The 18,398-nt window shown below is 35.5% G+C and overlaps 1 pseudogene; it reads right to left on the bottom strand.

Annotated features, from left to right (window-relative positions):
* Positions 1–1,418: 1,418 nt before the first annotated feature.
* Positions 1,419–18,398, bottom strand: part of LOC139853498 (tryptophan synthase beta chain 1-like) — a 42,703-nt pseudogene continuing 25,723 nt past the window's right edge.

Genomic DNA, 18,398 nt, shown 5'->3' with positions numbered 1-18,398 from the left:
ACGCAATTTGGTTGAAGTAAAGTATAAAAAAGCTACACATTTGAAGTCTATTTGAATAATTGTTTCATCTCTACACATCTTGCATCAACATCTTTTTGTCTTTTCGCTGTACCAATAGGATGCGATGGTGGTTGTGGTGACACTAAGAACATCATCGCCTTTGAGTAACACCTTTAATTTCATTCGTGTTCTCGATAAAACAAATGATTGCCGTTGTGTATTTGTTTCTGAAAGAGCTAAATGCAGTTGTTAATATGTGTGGTATCAATGTTTTAAAACGTATTTCCTTGTTCAGATTTTATCCACATAAATGAAGTTTTGAACATATATAGATGTGCATTGGCACTTAATCTTGCAAAACATTAGTGCTTAAGTGTGCGCATCAAGTCTAAACCGGTTGTATGACAGGTTTGAACGAGTCCTGCATCCAGTTTAAACCATCAGTTATCAAGCAAGTGATTTCAACCAAAATTGGATCATCATATCATTGTAAAATGTACACTTGAAAATTACGAAGTACCAAATACCGATAGTTAATTATCATTCAAAACAATGGAAGTAGCTCACAAATTAGAAGTGTGTACAGTTAAGTCATTGGTTAAGATCATACAAATAAATCTCTTATCAGTTTGAACTTGCGGGCATAGCCCAACGGTTCTCCCCATGTACTTTGTGTCATGGGATAGGGAGAGGTCATGGGTTCGATCCTTAGGGATGACATGATTTTCTTTAAACTAATTGAACACCAATAATGGTGGTATATATTGACACTATAGGGAGGTTTTACCGGATGTGTTCACGGACCCCTACCCGGAACCACTTCCCGAATGGATGTGTTCCCGGGTACCGTCGATCGAGTTCGGGTTTCCGTCCGAACGTGTGTGTTACGTGCAAATGATGAGGGTCGTTGAAAGAAATGATCTACTGATGCCAAAAAATCGCCGTTTAAAAAAAAAAATATCTTATCAGTTTGTATATTGATGATATAAAACTTTTAAGGTTCTGCATATCGGGTAAAAATTCACATGATTTAACAGAAAATAGTAACCAACAACAAGACGGTGCTTAATACATGACGAATAGACAGACAATTTTAGATTTGCTCATGACTCATGAGTTTTAATAAGATTATTAAAAACTCTTGGTTTAACCATCAAGCATGGCAATTTGCTAATACGGTCAATATGGGAATGTTAAATACGTTATCATTATCAATTTATCCTTTATCAATAGTACTAATTGTGATGAGCCAACACTGTTCACAGGGGCAACCGGTAATTTTACACTTTCAAAAACGAGTTACAACTAAGCAAAACGTTTTATCGTCCAAGCAAAAAACAAGAGCATATAACATACAGAGTAACATTTTCCGATAATATATAGACTCTTGTGGTGGTTGAGCAAATGAAGTAACACCGCTAAACCTGCAAATACTTGATAGCAGTATGAACATCTTTGTCTCCTCGACCACTGCAGTTAAGCACAACCTTGGTACCATTGGGTAATGTCGGGCATAGCTTCTCCAAATAAGCGAGTGCATGCGATGTTTTCAGAGCTGGAATTATGCCTTCTAATCTCGACAGTCTCTTAAAAGCTACATATATACATACACAAGAAAAACTAACAATTATTAGACAGATTCATGGTGGTTTATATAATTATTATTAGTTATTAGTATATACACAATACACAATTATTATTTTATGTACCTTCCAATGCTTCATCGTCGGTAATACTATAATATTCAGCCCGACCTAAATCTTTCAAAAAGCTGTGTTCGGGTCCAACTCCTGGGTAGTCCAGCCTAAAATTTAAAATCAAGGAATCAAAAATTATCAGAATAAATGAAAGCTCTTTTGAATCATTACCCAAACCACCTGACCCGCCCATTTTGCCACCTCTAATGTAGACAAAAGCAGTAAATTTGTTGGCTTTACCCCGCACTAATGGAGTGAGGCTCAATAATTTGACTGTCATCATCTTGCAACAAATAGCTCATGGCTCCATGCAACACACCAACCTCTCCTTTTGTTAACGTCGCTGCATGTTTTCCACTGTCGAGACCAAAACCCGCAGCCTCAACTCCAATCAATCTAACTTCTTTGTCATCAACAAACTTGTGAAAAATTCCCATAGCATTTGACCCTCCACCGACACAAGCAACCAACACGTCTGTTTTCCCTCCCCATTTTTCTAATGCTTGCTTTCTTGTTTCTTTACCGGTTACAGCATGAAACTCTCGTACCATCATCGGGTAAGGGTGTGGGCCCGCAACATAATCCAAAATGTAATGAGTTGTTTCCACATTTGTCACCCAGTCCCTTATGGCCTCTGATGTTGCATCCTATAGTGTGGTTGTCCCCGAATGAATGGCTTTAGTGTGCTTAACCATTAAGCACCTAAATTTTCCATAAGATCCTTCTCAAATCATATACAAACAAGTATATTTGAATTTATTATACATATAACACGTTAATATGGTAAATTTACCCAAATAATATCGTCCATTTAATATGATTATGAAACAACTTATTTTCATTCAGAACCAAGTATATTCAGAGACTTTAAATCATTCAAATTATAAAGCATTCAGCGCTAAATCATTCATTTTATCAAAAGCATCCAAAGTTAAAGGAAGCAAATTTGACCCATTTACTTACGAATGGGTCGATGTGGTCATAAAAACGAGAACAAGACACATACCTCTGCTCCTAGGAGCTTCATTCTGAACACATTAAGAGCCTTTCTCTCCATATATTGAGCACCCATATATATAATACATTTCAACCCAAACCGTGCACATACCGTAGCGGTTACAACTCCATGTTGCCCGGTACCAGTTTCTGCAATGATTCTCTCTTTCCCTAATTTTTTGGCTAATAAAGCTTGTGCAACTGCATTATTGATCTTATGTGCACCAGTATGGTTAAGATCTTCTCTCTTAAGATATATTTCAGGTCCTTCACCATTAGGACGTTTATAGTGCTCTGTGAGTCGTTCAGCAAAATAAAGAGGGCTTTCCCTACCATCATAATGTTAAGTATTATAATTCATATTTCTTAAATGTGTAAGTTATAAGTTGTAGGCCCATTTGAAACAAATAATGTTGCTTTTAAATATAAGAGTTACATTTTAGGTTTTAGTGTGAGAAGAGAGAGCAACGTTTTGAGAGAAAACATTGTGAGGATTTCAAAATTGTTGAGAATGAGTGTCTCCATTTTGTAATCAAGTTGTGTTAGGGGAGTATTGACGTGGATTAACCTTTTAAAGGTGAACCACTTAAATCTTTTGTGTTATTTCTTTCTCATAATTAGTTGTGTGATTTATTATTAAGCTATTCAATCTCATCATATTGGTATCAGAGCTAGGTTAGTGGAGATAAATTACACAACATCAAGAGAGTAGGATTTGAGAAAGAAAAAAATTGTCTGTGTTCGTCACTTTTTGCACAGTCTCAGAAAAGCTATCGATTCGGCTTTGTCAACTGTTGGATCTTTATGGAATTTGTGCTGTAGATACGAAACTCATAGATCTAAAGGTTGACCGTTGCGATCTGTGATTGGAATTACCATTTTGGAGTTATTAGGTGTCAAAGTTAGCTGCCGTTTTTTCATTAATTCCGAATCAGCTGTCAAAATGAAGATTCCAGGTTCGTTAACCGTTGGATTTCTGTGATATCTACACTGTAGGTACGTAAGCCTCAGATCTAAACATTGACCTTTGGGATATTTGATTTAACTTTTCGTTTAAAAGTAATTGATTGTCGAAGTTTGCTGCTGGACTGCATCAGTTTCTGTGCAGTTGTGAAAAGAAAACGAACATCGTGAGTTTGTTAACCGTTAGATTATCGTGAATTTTTGATATGTTGTTCAATATTCATAGATCTAGGTTCTGACCAGAGGGATTAGAATTAAAGGATTTCTACAAAGAGATATAAGCGTTCTAAGATGTCTAGCGATACATCAAAGTTCTCGATTCTCATATTTGATGAAAAGATGGATTTTATGTTCTGGAAAATGACGATTGAAGATGTGTTAGTTCAATAAGGTATTGATGAAGCTGTACTAGAGACACGACCGGAAATTATACAAGAGGATATGTGGAAAACAATGTAAAAGAAGGCTTCAAGTACAATTAGATTGGCACTTGCTCCCGAGATAAGATATAGTGTTTTGAAGGAGAACACACCGAAGGGTATATGTGATAAGCTAGCGAGTATTTATGCATCCAAGTCATTGACAAATCGACTATATATGAAGATTGTAACATCCCGCCTTTTTCCATTTACTTTTACGCTATACTAATTTAAACTTCGTTATATGTTTATAACATCTCCCGTTGATACGCATTTTAAATTATCTCGTTTAGGTAATTCACGCACCCGAACGAAAGTTGAGGGACTAAACTTGACAAGGGATCAAACCCTTGACTAGGTCAAAGGGTCAAACCCCTTTCACCCATTCATTATCATCTCCATCTCTCTCTCTTTCTCTCTAGCAAGAACACACACCCAATTTCCAAATTCATTCAATCATCATCTAAATTCAATCTAGGAGGCTTACAACAAAATAAATTACATATTCGTGATCCTCTCTTCATCCTCTTCATTTTGGTACCAACTTCATCTCGTTTGGGTAACATTTCTAAAACTCTAGATTTCTCTAAATTCGTGTTTGTGACTTGAAATGGTGTTAGTTAGTGTCTATGGTGTAGTGACCCGAACTTTTCCATGTTTATATATATTAATTGAGATTTATATTTACATGATTAAATGTTTCCAACATGTTAAGCAATCAAACTTGTTAAGACTTGATTAATTGAAATATGTTTCATATAGACAATTGACCACCCAAGTTGGCCGGCGATTCACGAACGTTAAAACTTGTAAAAACGACATGACGATATATATATGGATATACATATGGTTAACATGAGATTATGATAAGTAAGTATCTCCATAAGTATATTAACAATGAGTTATATACATAAAAACAAGACTACTAACTTAAGGATTTCGAAACGAGACATATATGTAACGATTATCGTTGTAACGACAGTTAAATGTATATATATCATATTATGATATATTAATATATCATAATATCATGATAATATAATAATTTAACATCTCATTAGATATAATAAACAATGGGTTAACAACATTAATTGAGATCGTTAACTTAAAGGTTTCAAAACAACACTTACATGTAACGACTAACGATGACTTAACGACTCAGTTAAAATGTATATACATGTAGTGTATTTAGATGTATTAAAATACTTTTGGAAGACTTCAAAACATATATCAAAACACTCATACTTAACGAAAATGGTTACAGTTACTTTCCCATTCTTTTCTTTCATCAAGAATTCTAGTCGTATTTTTACCCGTATTATACACAGCTTCAAAACGTACTTACTATGGGTATATACCAATAGGAACTAGCATGGGATTCCACTCTTGATTATGTCATGTATGACTAATCAATTTTAACTTCTACCATGAGCTAGTCAACTAACTAGAACTCCTTTTAACCCCACTCACCACTCACCAATTACCACTCATCATTCACTCCATTTCACTTCCAATTCTCTTTCTAATTCTCTCTCAACACACCCACACTATTATGAACGTATTTTTCCAGTAGTTAATCATCATCTTCATCAAAAATCACTTCAAGAATCAAGCTATAATCATCATAGGAAGAACACTTCAAGAACACTTCAAAAATCCCTTCAAGTTTACTAATTTACTTCCAAGCTTTCTAATCCATTCCAAGTAATCATCTAAGATCAAGAAACCTTTGTTATATACAGTAGGTTATATTTCTTATTCAAGGTAATATTCATATTCAAACTTTGATTCAATTTCTATAACTATAAACTATCTTAATTCGAGTAAAAATCTTACTTGAACTTGTTTTTGTGTCATGATCCTACTTCAAGAACTTTCAAGCCATCCAAGATCCTTTGAAGCTAGATCATTTATTGTCACTTCCAGTAGGTTTACCTACTAAAATTGAGGTAGTAATGATGTTCATAACATCATTCGATTCATATATATAAAACTATCTTATTCGAAGGTTTAAACTCGTAATCACTAGAACATAGTTTAGTTAATTCTAAACTTGTTCGCAAACAAAAGTTAATCCTTCTAACTTGACTTTTAAAATCAACTAAACACATGTTCTATATCTATATGATATGCTAACTTAATGATTTAAAACCTGGAAACACGAAAAACGCCGTAAAACCGGATTTACGCCGTCGTAGTAACACCGCGGGCTGTTTTGGGTTAGTTAATTAAAAACTATGATAAAATTTGATTTAAAAGTTGTTATTCTGAGAAAATGATTTTTATTATGAATATGAAACTATATCCAAAAATTATGGTTAAACTCAAAGTGGAAGTATGTTTTCTAAAATGGTCATCTAGACGTCGTTCTTTCGACTGAAATGACTACCTTTACAAAAATGACTTGTAACTTATTTTTCCGACTATAAACCAATACTTTTTCTGTTTAGATTCATAAAATAGAGTTCAATATGAAACCATAGCAATTTGATTCACTCAAAACGGATTTAAAATGAAGAAGTTATGGGTAAAACAAGATTGGATAATTTTTCTCATTTTAGCTACGTGAAAATTGGTAACAAATCTATTCCAACCATAACTTAATCAACTTGTATTGTATATTATGTAATCTTGAGATACCATAGACACGTATACAATGTTTCGACCTATCATGTCAACACATCTATATATATTTCGGAACAACCATAGACACTCTATATGTGAATGTTGGAGTTAGCTATACAGGGTTGAGGTTGATTCCAAAATATATATAGTTTGAGTTGTGATCAATACTGAGATATGTATACACTGGGTCGTGGATTGATTCAAGATAATATTTATCGATTTATTTCTGTACATCTAACTGTGGACAACTAGTTGTAGGTTACTAACGAGGACAGCTGACTTAATAAACTTAAAACATCAAAATATATTAAAAGTGTTGTAAATATATTTTGAACATACTTTGATATATATGTATATATTGTTATAGGTTCGTGAATCAACCAGTGGCCAAGTCTTACTTCCCGACGAAGTAAAAATCTGTGAAAGTGAGTTATAGTCCCACTTTTAAAATCTAATATTTTTGGGATGAGAATACATGCAGGTTTTATAAATGATTTACAAAATAGACACAAGTACGTGAAACTACATTCTATGGTTGAATTATCGAAATCGAATATGCCCCTTTTTATTAAGTCTGGTAATCTAAGAATTAGGGAACAGACACCCTAATTGACGCGAATCCTAAAGATAGATCTATTGGGCCTAACAAACCCCATCCAAAGTACCGGATGCTTTAGTACTTCGAAATTTATATCATATCCGAAGGGTGTCCCGGAATGATGGGGATATTCTTATATATGCATCTTGTTAATGTCGGTTACCAGGTGTTCACCATATGAATGATTTTTATCTCTATGTATGGGATGTGTATTGAAATATGAAATCTTGTGGTCTATTATTATGATTTGATATATATAGGTTAAACCTATAACTCACCAACATTTTTGTTGACGTTTTAAGCATGTTTATTCTCAGGTGATTATTAAGAGCTTCCGCTGTCGCATACTTAAATAAGGACGAGATTTGGAGTCCATGCTTGTATGATATTGTGTAAAAACTGCATTCAAGAAACTTATTTTGTTGTAACATATTTGTATTGTAAACCATTATGTAATGGTCGTGTGTAAATAGGATATTTTAGATTATCATTATTTGATAATCTACGTAAAGCGTTTTAAACCTTTATTGATGAAATAAAGATTATGGTTTGTTTTAAAATGAATGCAGTCTTTGAAAAACGTCTCATATAGAGGTCAAAACCTCGCAACGAAATCAATTAATATGGAACGTTTTTAATCAATAAGAACGGGACATTTCAGTTGGTATCAGAGCGTTGGTCTTAGAGAACCAGAAAATTTGTATTAGTGTGTCTTATCGAGTTTGTTAGGATGCATTAGTGAGTCTGGACTTCGACCGCGTTTTCTTTAAAAATGATTGCTTAACATTTTTGTTGGAAACTATATATTTTTAACATATGAATATTATGTGATATATTAATCTCTTAACGTGTTTGATATTATGTGATAGATGTCTACCTCTAGAACAAGTCCCATTGACTCACCTAATAATAATGAAGAGTCAAATGTAAATTGGAATGATTCGTGGACTGATTCACAAGTTCCCGAAGAGGAACCGGAAGAAGAGTCGGAACCGGAAGAAGAATCAGAACCGGAAGAAGAATCGGAACCGGAAGAAGAAATAGAACCGGTGGGGGAAATAATAAAACGGTTAAGTAAAAGAGAATCCTCAACCAACCGACCAAGGTTAATTATGGTCAATGGTGTTTCCACCAAGGAAGCAAAATATTGGGAGGATTACCAATTCTCCGATGAATCGGATTCTGACGAGAATTCCGATGATGTTATAGAAATTACCCCAACTGAATTTAAAAATGCAAAAGAAAATAATAAGGGAAAGGGCATAAAAATAGAGAAATCTAATTCCAACCCCGATGAACTTTATATGTATCGTCAACCCCCGAAGTCCTTAAGTTGTAACAATGACCCGGGAACCTCTAAACCACCAGGTTTTTCTAAACCAATGTGGACAACGACGGCTCGTATTAGGGGAACATCATATATCCCTAGAAACTTGGCAAAACGAACCAAAACCGAACAAGAAGAAACGAGCGAGTCGGAATAAGATAGTTATATTCATGTGGTGTAATATATGTAATATAGTGTGCTTATGCTTTATGATATATGTAAAAATTGCTTGTATTAATAAGTATTTTTTTTTATGAATCTAACTCTTGTCTATTTTACAGTATAAAAACACAAAATGGATAGACAACCCAATATTTTAAGAGACCTACCCGGAGACGTGATTGATGAAATCTTGTCTAGAGTCGGTCAGAATTCCTCGGCACAACTATTTAAGGCGAGATCAGTTTGTAAGACATTCGAAGAACGTTCCAAGAATGCCTTGGTTTATAAAAGGCTTTCGTTCGGAAGATGGGGGATATCACATTGGGAAATCCATAAGTTACGATGTGTTTACTTTGACGCATATATTGCGGGGAACCCAAATGCTATTTTACGCAACGGGTTAAGAAATTATTTTGACTCAGTATATCCGAATATAGGACTTCGTGATTTAGAAAAAGCGGCTAACATGCAACATAAAGAAGCATGTTATGCTTACGGGTTAGTAATGTTCGCTTCTCACCAAAGTGAGAACAAGAACATCGGGCTACAACTATTAAACAAAACGTTCCCACAAGTAACGGAGTCGGTAATTGGGATAAGAAATGAGGTTTTTAGGTTATTACGAGACTGTTGGTCATTACGTAACCCTCGTCCCTTTGACGACGTTACAACACGCTGTCTTATCAACGACCATAACGGTTATGTTCCACAAGACCAAGGATGGGAAGTAGTCCTAGTAAACCAGAATGCATGACTTGTTTCTGGACATATGAATTACGTGTCTTTATTGCCTTTGCTGAACGACTTGTGTACTAGCTAGAATTATCTTCACAACTATCTTGTATCAAAGTTATCGTGTGCTATATTTCATGCTTTATGTAAAATAAGCGGTATTGTAAGTTTGTAAAATATTGTATAAAAGTTTGAACGTGAAATATTATTACAATCAGTTTTTCATATAGAATTGTAGTAGTTGAATTGTATATTAGCTACTAAGTATGAACTTAACGGGTAGGTACTACCCGAATTTAAAATTATAAAATGCTAATATGAAGAAAAAGCTTTTATAAATGAGTTCATATTATGCTACGAAATACTATTAACTACTCTTAATATTCTGTATGATTAACTTGTTCCATTTGACTATTTTGAAGGAAATGGCACCGACTACTCGACACACCGTGAATATGAATGAAGAGGAATTCCGTACTTTTCTAGCTTCAAACATAGCCGCGGTACAGGCTGCGCTACATACCAACAATAACCTTGGATCTGGCAGTACAGGAAATCGTGTAGGATGCACCTACAAAGAATTCACTGCCTGCAAACCTTTGGAATTTGATGGAACCGAAGGACCGATCGGATTGAAACGGTGGACCGAGAAGGTCGAATCGGTGTTTGCCATAAGTAAGTGTACTGAAGAGGACAAAGTGAAGTACGCTACGCATACCTTCACAGGTTCTGCGTTAACATGGTGGAATACCTATCTAGAGCAAGTAAGACAAGATGATGCGTACGCACTACCGTGGTCAGCATTCAAGCACTTGATGAACGAGAAGTACCGTCCCAGAACCGAGGTCAATAAGCTCGAGACAGAACTTAGAGGGTTACGAACCCAAGGATTTGATATTACCACGTATGAAAGACGATTCACAGAATTGTGCCTATTGTGTCCGGGAGCATTCGAAGATGAGGAAGAGAAGATCGACGCGTTTGTGAAAGGATTACCGGAAAGAATCCAAGAAGATATAAGTTCACACGAGCCCGCCTCCATACAACAGGCATGTAGAATGGCTCACAAACTAGTGAACCAGATTGAAGAAAGAATTAAAGAACAGACTGCTGAAGAGGCCAATGTGAAGCAAGTCAAAAGAAAGTGGGAGGAAAACGGTGATAAGAATCACCAATACAACAACAACAGCAATTACAATAATAATCGCAACAATTATCCCAACAATCGCAACTACAACAAACGGCCCAACAACAACAACAACAACAACAACAACAGCAACTACAACAATCATCCCAACAACAATAATAACCACAACAACAACAACAATCAGAAGCAGCTATGCCAAAGGTGTGAAAAGTATCACTCGGGGTTCTGCACCAAATTTTGCAACAAGTGTAAAAGAAATGGTCATAGCGCGGCGAAGTGTGAGGTCTACGGACCAGGGGTTAATAGAACGAAAGGAACAAATGGTGTCGGAACGAGTAATGGCGGAGCAAGTAGTGTCGGAGCAAGTTATGCCAATGTAGTTTGTTATAAATGTGGAAAACCGGGCCACATTATTAGAAATTGCCCGAACCAGGAGAACACGAATGGACAAGGCCGCGGAAGAGTTTTCAATATTAATGCGGCAGAGGCACAGGAAGACCCGGAGCTTGTTACGGGTACGTTTCTTATTGACAATAAATCTGCTTACGTTTTATTTGATTCGGGTGCGGATAGAAGCTATATAAGTAGAGATTTTTGTGCTAAATTAAGTTGTCCATTGACGCCTTTGGATAGTAAATTTTTACTCGAATTAGCAAATGGTAAATTAATTTCAGCAGATAATATATGTCGGAATCGAGAAATTAAACTGGTTAGCGAAACATTTAAGATTGATTTGATACCAGTAGAGTTAGGGAGTTTTGATGTGATAATTGGTATGGACTGGTTGAAAGAAGTGAAAGCAGAGATCGTTTGTTACAAAAATGCAATTCGCATTATAAGAGAAAAAGGAAAACCCTTAATGGTGTACGGAGAAAAGGGCAACACAAAGCTACATCTTATTAGTAATTTGAAGGCACAAAAACTAATAAGAAAAGGTTGCTATGCTGTTCTAGCACACGTCGAGAAAGTACAAACTGAAGAAAAGAGCATCAATGATGTTCCCATTGTAAAAGAATTTCCCGATGTATTTCCGAAAGAATTACCGGGATTACCCCCACATCGATCCGTTGAATTTCAAATAGATCTTGTACCAGGAGCTGCACCAATAGCTCGTGCTCCTTACAGACTCGCACCCAGCGAGATGAAAGAACTGCAAAGCCAATTACAAGAACTTTTAGAGCGTGGTTTCATTCGACCAAGCACATCACCGTGGGGAGCTCCTGTTTTGTTTGTCAAGAAGAAAGATGGTACATTCAGGTTGTGTATCGACTACCGAGAGTTGAACAAACTTACCATCAAGAACCGCTACCCACTACCGAGAATCGACGATTTATTTGATCAACTACAAGGCTCGTCTGTTTATTCAAAGATTGACTTACGTTCCGGGTATCATCAAATGCGGGTGAAAGAAGATGATATTCCAAAGACTGCTTTCAGAACACGTTACGGTCATTACGAGTTTATGGTCATGCCGTTTGGTTTAACTAATGCACCAGCTGTGTTCATGGACCTTATGAACCGAGTGTGTGGACCATACCTTGACAAGTTTGTCATTGTTTTCATTGATGACATACTTATTTACTCAAAGAATGACCAAGAACACGGTGAACATTTGAGAAAGGTGTTAGAAGTATTGAGGAAGGAAGAATTGTACGCTAAGTTTTCAAAGTGTGCATTTTGGTTGGAAGAAGTTCAATTCCTCGGTCACATAGTGAACAAAGAAGGTATTAAGGTGGATCCGGCAAAGATAGAAACTGTTGAAAAGTGGGAAACCCCGAAAACTCCGAAACACATACGCCAGTTTTTAGGACTAGCTGGTTACTACAGAAGGTTCATCCAAGACTTTTCCAGAATAGCAAAACCCTTGACTGCATTAACGCATAAAGGGAAGAAATTTGAATGGAATGATGAACAAGAGAAAGCGTTTCAGTTATTGAAGAAAAAGCTAACTACAGCACCTATATTGTCATTGCCTGAAGGTAATGATGATTTTGTGATTTATTGTGACGCATCAAAGCAAGGTCTCGGTTGTGTATTAATGCAACGAACGAAGGTGATTGCTTATGCGTCTAGACAATTGAAGATTCATGAACAAAATTATACGACGCATGATTTGGAATTAGGCGCAGTTGTTTTTGCATTAAAGACTTGGAGGCACTACTTATATGGGGTCAAAAGTATTATATATACCGACCACAAAAGTCTTCAACACATATTTAATCAGAAACAACTAAATATGAGGCAGCGTAGGTGGATTGAATTATTGAATGATTACAACTTTGAGATTCGTTACCACCCGGGGAAGGCAAATGTGGTAGCCGATGCCTTGAGCAGGAAGGACAGAGAACCCATTCGAGTAAAATCTATGAATATAATGATTCATAATAACCTTACTACTCAAATAAAGGAGGCGCAACAAGGAGTTTTAAAAGAGGGAAATTTAAAGGATGAAATACCCAAAGGATCGGAGAAGCATCTTAACATTCAGGAAGACGGAACCCGGTATAGGGCTGAAAGGATTTGGGTACCAAAATTTGGAGATATGAGAGAAATGGTACTTAGAGAAGCTCATAAAACCAGATACTCAATACATCCTGGAACGGGGAAGATGTACTGTGACGACTCCGTCAAAACACTTAACGGCTCCGTCACTTGGTCCCACAGCTTGATCGAAACTCTATATGAATTTAATAAAACAACCTTGCATTCTTTATTTAAAAATGATTTCCTATAAAGGAAATCTACTAAAATGTATAAGTTTAGAAAAACTATACAATAATACTTTAACCAAAAGTTGACCAAAACAAAGTCAACAAACAACCACTTTTTAATGTAACAAAATAGAATGCAAGTTAATGTTTAACAAAAGCTGCCATCATAAATATGCAGACTCTCTAAGCACAGCGGAAGCAATCAATCATGAACCTGAGAATAAAACATGCGAGTAACTGTCAACAAAAATGTTGAGTGAATTATAGGTTTAATATTGCAAACAATATTTAATTTAAACAATAAAAATTTATGTTTGAAAACATAAAAACTCCTTTTTGAACCACCAAATTATATGCTAGAAAACATATAATAAAACATTATTCCATCTTCCGTGAGCCACCTGGTAACCACTTAACCATTTATTTACCCTTGCCAAACACAATAAATAATATACACCGAACAAGTGTATCTACAACAAAATACGAAGTACTAAACATTCCGATTATAAATTGCTAGCGCGACTAGCTCGAAATGGGGTTGTCAAACCCGATAGATCTATCCATAGGATTCGCGTTCACCAGTAGAAACCAGTGATTACAGTTACCAGACTAGGGAATATTTTTGTTCAACTCACAATGAATAATTTAAACCAACTTCCACTTGTGTCCAAAATATAAAATAAATTGCATGTATTCTCATCCCAAAAGATTTAAGATAGAAAAATGGGACTATAACTCACCTTATTAGCAAACGAAGTAACCACACAATTATGCGAACAGCAAATGAAGTAAAGTGATCATGAATGATCACAACGCCGACCTATAAATAAAGCAGGTCGATATAAATAACTAACTTAGGTCAAGTCTTAGTATGATAGCTATTGTACATGTTGCAAGTAGACATAGAACAATACTCAACATGCATCGGTTTGATCGGAACAGCGTACGGACACACACTTTCTATTTTTAGAAAGTTTCTATTTTTAGCAGGTTTCCATTTTTGGAAAGTTTTCTATTTTAGGAAAGTTTCTATTTTAGGAAAGTTTCTATTTTAGGAAAGTTTCTATTTTTGGAAAGTTTCTATTTTTGGAAAGTTTCTATTTTTGGAAAGTTTCCAAATTTAGAAAGTTCTATTTTTAGAAAGTTTTGAAGTTAGGAAAGTTTCCTTATTTAGAAAGTCAACAGAAGTCAACTGAAAGTCAAAGTCAACCGAAAGTCAACTCAAAAGTCAACCTTGGTCAAACATAGTCAACATTAATTTTAAAAGTGTAAATTATAATAATAACATAGGTTATAATGTTATTTAAAGTCAAAAGTGTATAATAATGTCTTAACATAAGTTTAATTAAATAAAATGAATTATTAAAGTTAATATAAGTTGAAATGTTATAATTAGCATAACATAAATATTTAATTAATTAATTAAATATTAATCATAATATAAATATTATTAATTTATAATAAATTTTAAATCATATCATAAGTATTATTAATTAATAATGAATTATTAATCATATCATAAGTTTCTAATTAAAATTATTAAATCATAAGTATTTAATAATTAAGTCATAATTAAATAATAATTAAGTCTTATAATAATTAAATAATTATTTAATCTTTATTATAAGTCTTATAATAATTTCTCATAATTAAATTTAATACTTATCATAAGTATTTTCCTTTAATAATAAAAGTATTACTAATCATAAGTTTAATTAAAATGTTAATTAAATTATAATTAATAATTAAATGATATAATAAATATTTATATCATAAGTTTTAAATAATAATAATTACTTCTTTTATCTTAAGTAATTAATTAATAATGAATTCCATAAATTTTATCATAAGTTTAATCATTAACCATAAGTTTTAAGTTTAAAAGTTCGCCGGGTCGTATCTTGAGCCCCGGGTGTCGGTTTCGGGCAAGCCACATATGTAACTTCACCTACTCAAACCACCCGACACATTTATGAACTCAAGAACACTCCAAGAACAGTCCCTAAGTCGTGCATATCAGCCATGACTTCAATTGGGAAATCAATTTACTCAAAACAGTAATTCGGGCAAAACGGGTGAACCGTGGCTCGGATTTAGGTGACCCGAACATGAATATTCGTCTCACCATCAGTCCTAACCAAATGAGGCACCCTAAAGACACCAAGGATGGTCACAAAGTCGGACCCAACCTTGTTCATGCCAAGAACACCTTTCAATCTTTAACAAAAACCAAATTAAGCGTATCTAGGGCTCCGGGAATCGAAACGACATGAATCCGGAGTCTAAAATTAATGTCTTGATGAGAGGAACTCATTTATGTACTTTATTTTAACATTCATATCAGTTACAAAGTCAGAATATACGTTTTATGCTGCTGTCCAAACTTTACAAACCGAAAACATGAACAAACGAGTAATTCTACGCATTCAAACAACAATACAATAACTTATACACATCATACTAATCATATAACATCAAAATACAGAAATATAAATAAATATGAAAAGATCTAGGGTTAGGGTTTATACCCTAATCAAGAATCAAAGTATATGATCGCGTAGAGAACGAAACAAGGAACGCGTTGGTGTTAATTGATTTATGATCCAAGCTTGCTTTTTGATGAAGATGGTGGTTTATGGTGGTGATGGTGGCGGCACAAAGAGGGAGGGAGAAGAGAGAAGTTGGGAGAAAATTGCAAGTATTAGGTTTTAGGGAAAAATAAGATTTTACAAAATAATAAAATAAATCTAAATATGGAAAACAAGGAAAGGCTCCCCCCTTCCCCATGGGGTTCGGCCGAAAATTGCATGGGGGTGGGCCCCATGGGTCCATCTCACTCAATTGCTAAATTACTTGTGGCCCGAAAACCCGAACGAAGCCCGAAACGCGAAAACGCACTTAAGCGATTAAAAATCCGGAAAGATAACGAACGCGCGACGAAAAATAAATATAAATACACCTACTAATAATATGACCTTAAAATATCATATTTAAGATATTTAGGATTTAAAAATCCCGAAAGCTCGACCGTTGGTTTAAAAACCGAAAAGATTCGCCGGATGGAAATCCGCGGAACGTAGAAACGTATAATTTAAAATATGAATACATATATCCACATAACACATAATAATTATTATATATATATTATTACAAAAATAATAATATAGGTCATAGAAATGACGTGGCACGAATAACAATTAACGGTCGTTAAATAGTTAACGGTAAAAGATAACGGAAAAAGTAGGGTCGTTACAGTACCTTCCCGTTACGGAAATTTCGTCCCGAAATTTAAGCAGGTGCAGGGGTTGACTCAGCATTTGGGAACAAATGCGGGTACTTCTTCTTCATCTGATCTTCACGCTCCCAAGTGAACTCGGGACCGCATCCGGTGTTCCCTCTAACTCGAACAATAGGAATTTTACTCTGCTTAAGAGTCTTTACCTCTCGGTCCATAATTTCAACAGGTTCTTCAATAAAATAAAGTTGCTTATCAACATGAAGTTCATCAAAAAGAATAGTTTCATTGGGCTCGGCCAAACACTTCTTTAAATTCGATACATGAAAAACGTCACGAATAGCACTGAGTTCTTGTGGCAATTTCAAACGATAAGCCACTGGTCCAACTCTCTCAATAATCCCAAAAGGTCCAATAAATCGAGGATTCAACTTTCCCCTTTTACCAAAACGTACCACACCCTTCCAAGGTGAAGCTTTCAACATAACACGATCACCGACCTGAAAGTCGATATCGTTCCTTCTCTTATCAGCATAACTCTTTTGCCTACTCCTGGCAGTTCTCAATCTTTCCTTAATCTGTGCAATCTTCTCGGTAGTCTCGTGAATGATCTCTGGTCATGTGAGTTGAGCATCCCCAACCTCATTCCAACAGACAGGAGACCTACACTTTCTACCATACAGAGCTTCAAATGGTGCGGCTTTAATACTTGCATGATAACTGCTGTTATAAGAAACTCATCCAGCGGCAAATATTTATCCCACCCATTTCCAAAATCAATAACACACGCTCTTAACACGTTTTCTACGTTTGAATGGTCCTTTCACTCTGACCATCCGTCTGTGGATGATAAGCGGTGCTCATATCCAATTTAGTTCCTAGAGCACCTTGTTAGGACTGCCTCAGTCCAACATAATCGATACGGGAACACCATGTCTCGAAATAATCTCCTTCAAATACAAACGAGTAAACTTCTTCATTGAATATGTTTCCTTAATTGGCAAGAAAAGAGTTGTCTTAGCGAGTCGGTAACAATCACCCAATTGGTATCATAACCACCCACAACTCCCGGTAACTTCGTAATAAAGTCCATCTTAATACCTTCCCACTTCCACTCGGGAATTTCAGGTTGCACCAGAAGTCCAGACGGTTTTTGATGTTCAGCTTTAACCTTAGCGCAGGTCAAACACTTAGCCACATACGTAGCCACATCAGCTTTCAAATTAGGCCACCAATACAGCTCCTTAAGATCATGATACATCTTTCCTGAACCAGGATGAATAGAGTACCTAGACTTATGAGCCTCATCTAAAACAAGTTTTCGTAGATCACCAAACTTCGGAACCCAAAGGCATCCCGCAAAATACCGAGTACCATAGGTTTGTACCTCTAACTGTTTACTCAAGCCTCGGACCTTCCCGTTACAAAGTTTTCCTCCTTCAAGGCTTCTTATTGTGCCTCAAGGATCTACCTAGCGAGGTTTGTTTGAATTGTCATATTCAAGGCCCTAAACCTGCGAGGTTCAGCCCTTTCTTTACGACTTAATGCATCAGCCACATCATTGGCCTTTCCCGGATGATATAAAAGTTCGCAATCATAATCATTTAACGTCTCAACCCATCTTCGTTGCCTCATATTTAACTGTTTCTGATCAAGAATATGTTGAAGACTTTTGTGATCAGTGTACAATGTACCTTTGACCCCATATAGATAATGTCTGCAAATCTTAAGCGCAAACACAACAGCTCTCAACTCTAAATCATGGGTTACGTAATTCTGCTCGTGA

This window comes from Rutidosis leptorrhynchoides, chromosome 6, assembly GCF_046630445.1.
Source record: "Rutidosis leptorrhynchoides isolate AG116_Rl617_1_P2 chromosome 6, CSIRO_AGI_Rlap_v1, whole genome shotgun sequence".
NCBI classification, from domain to species: domain Eukaryota; kingdom Viridiplantae; phylum Streptophyta; class Magnoliopsida; order Asterales; family Asteraceae; genus Rutidosis; species Rutidosis leptorrhynchoides.
This window is presented reverse-complemented; position numbering and strand designations above follow the sequence as displayed.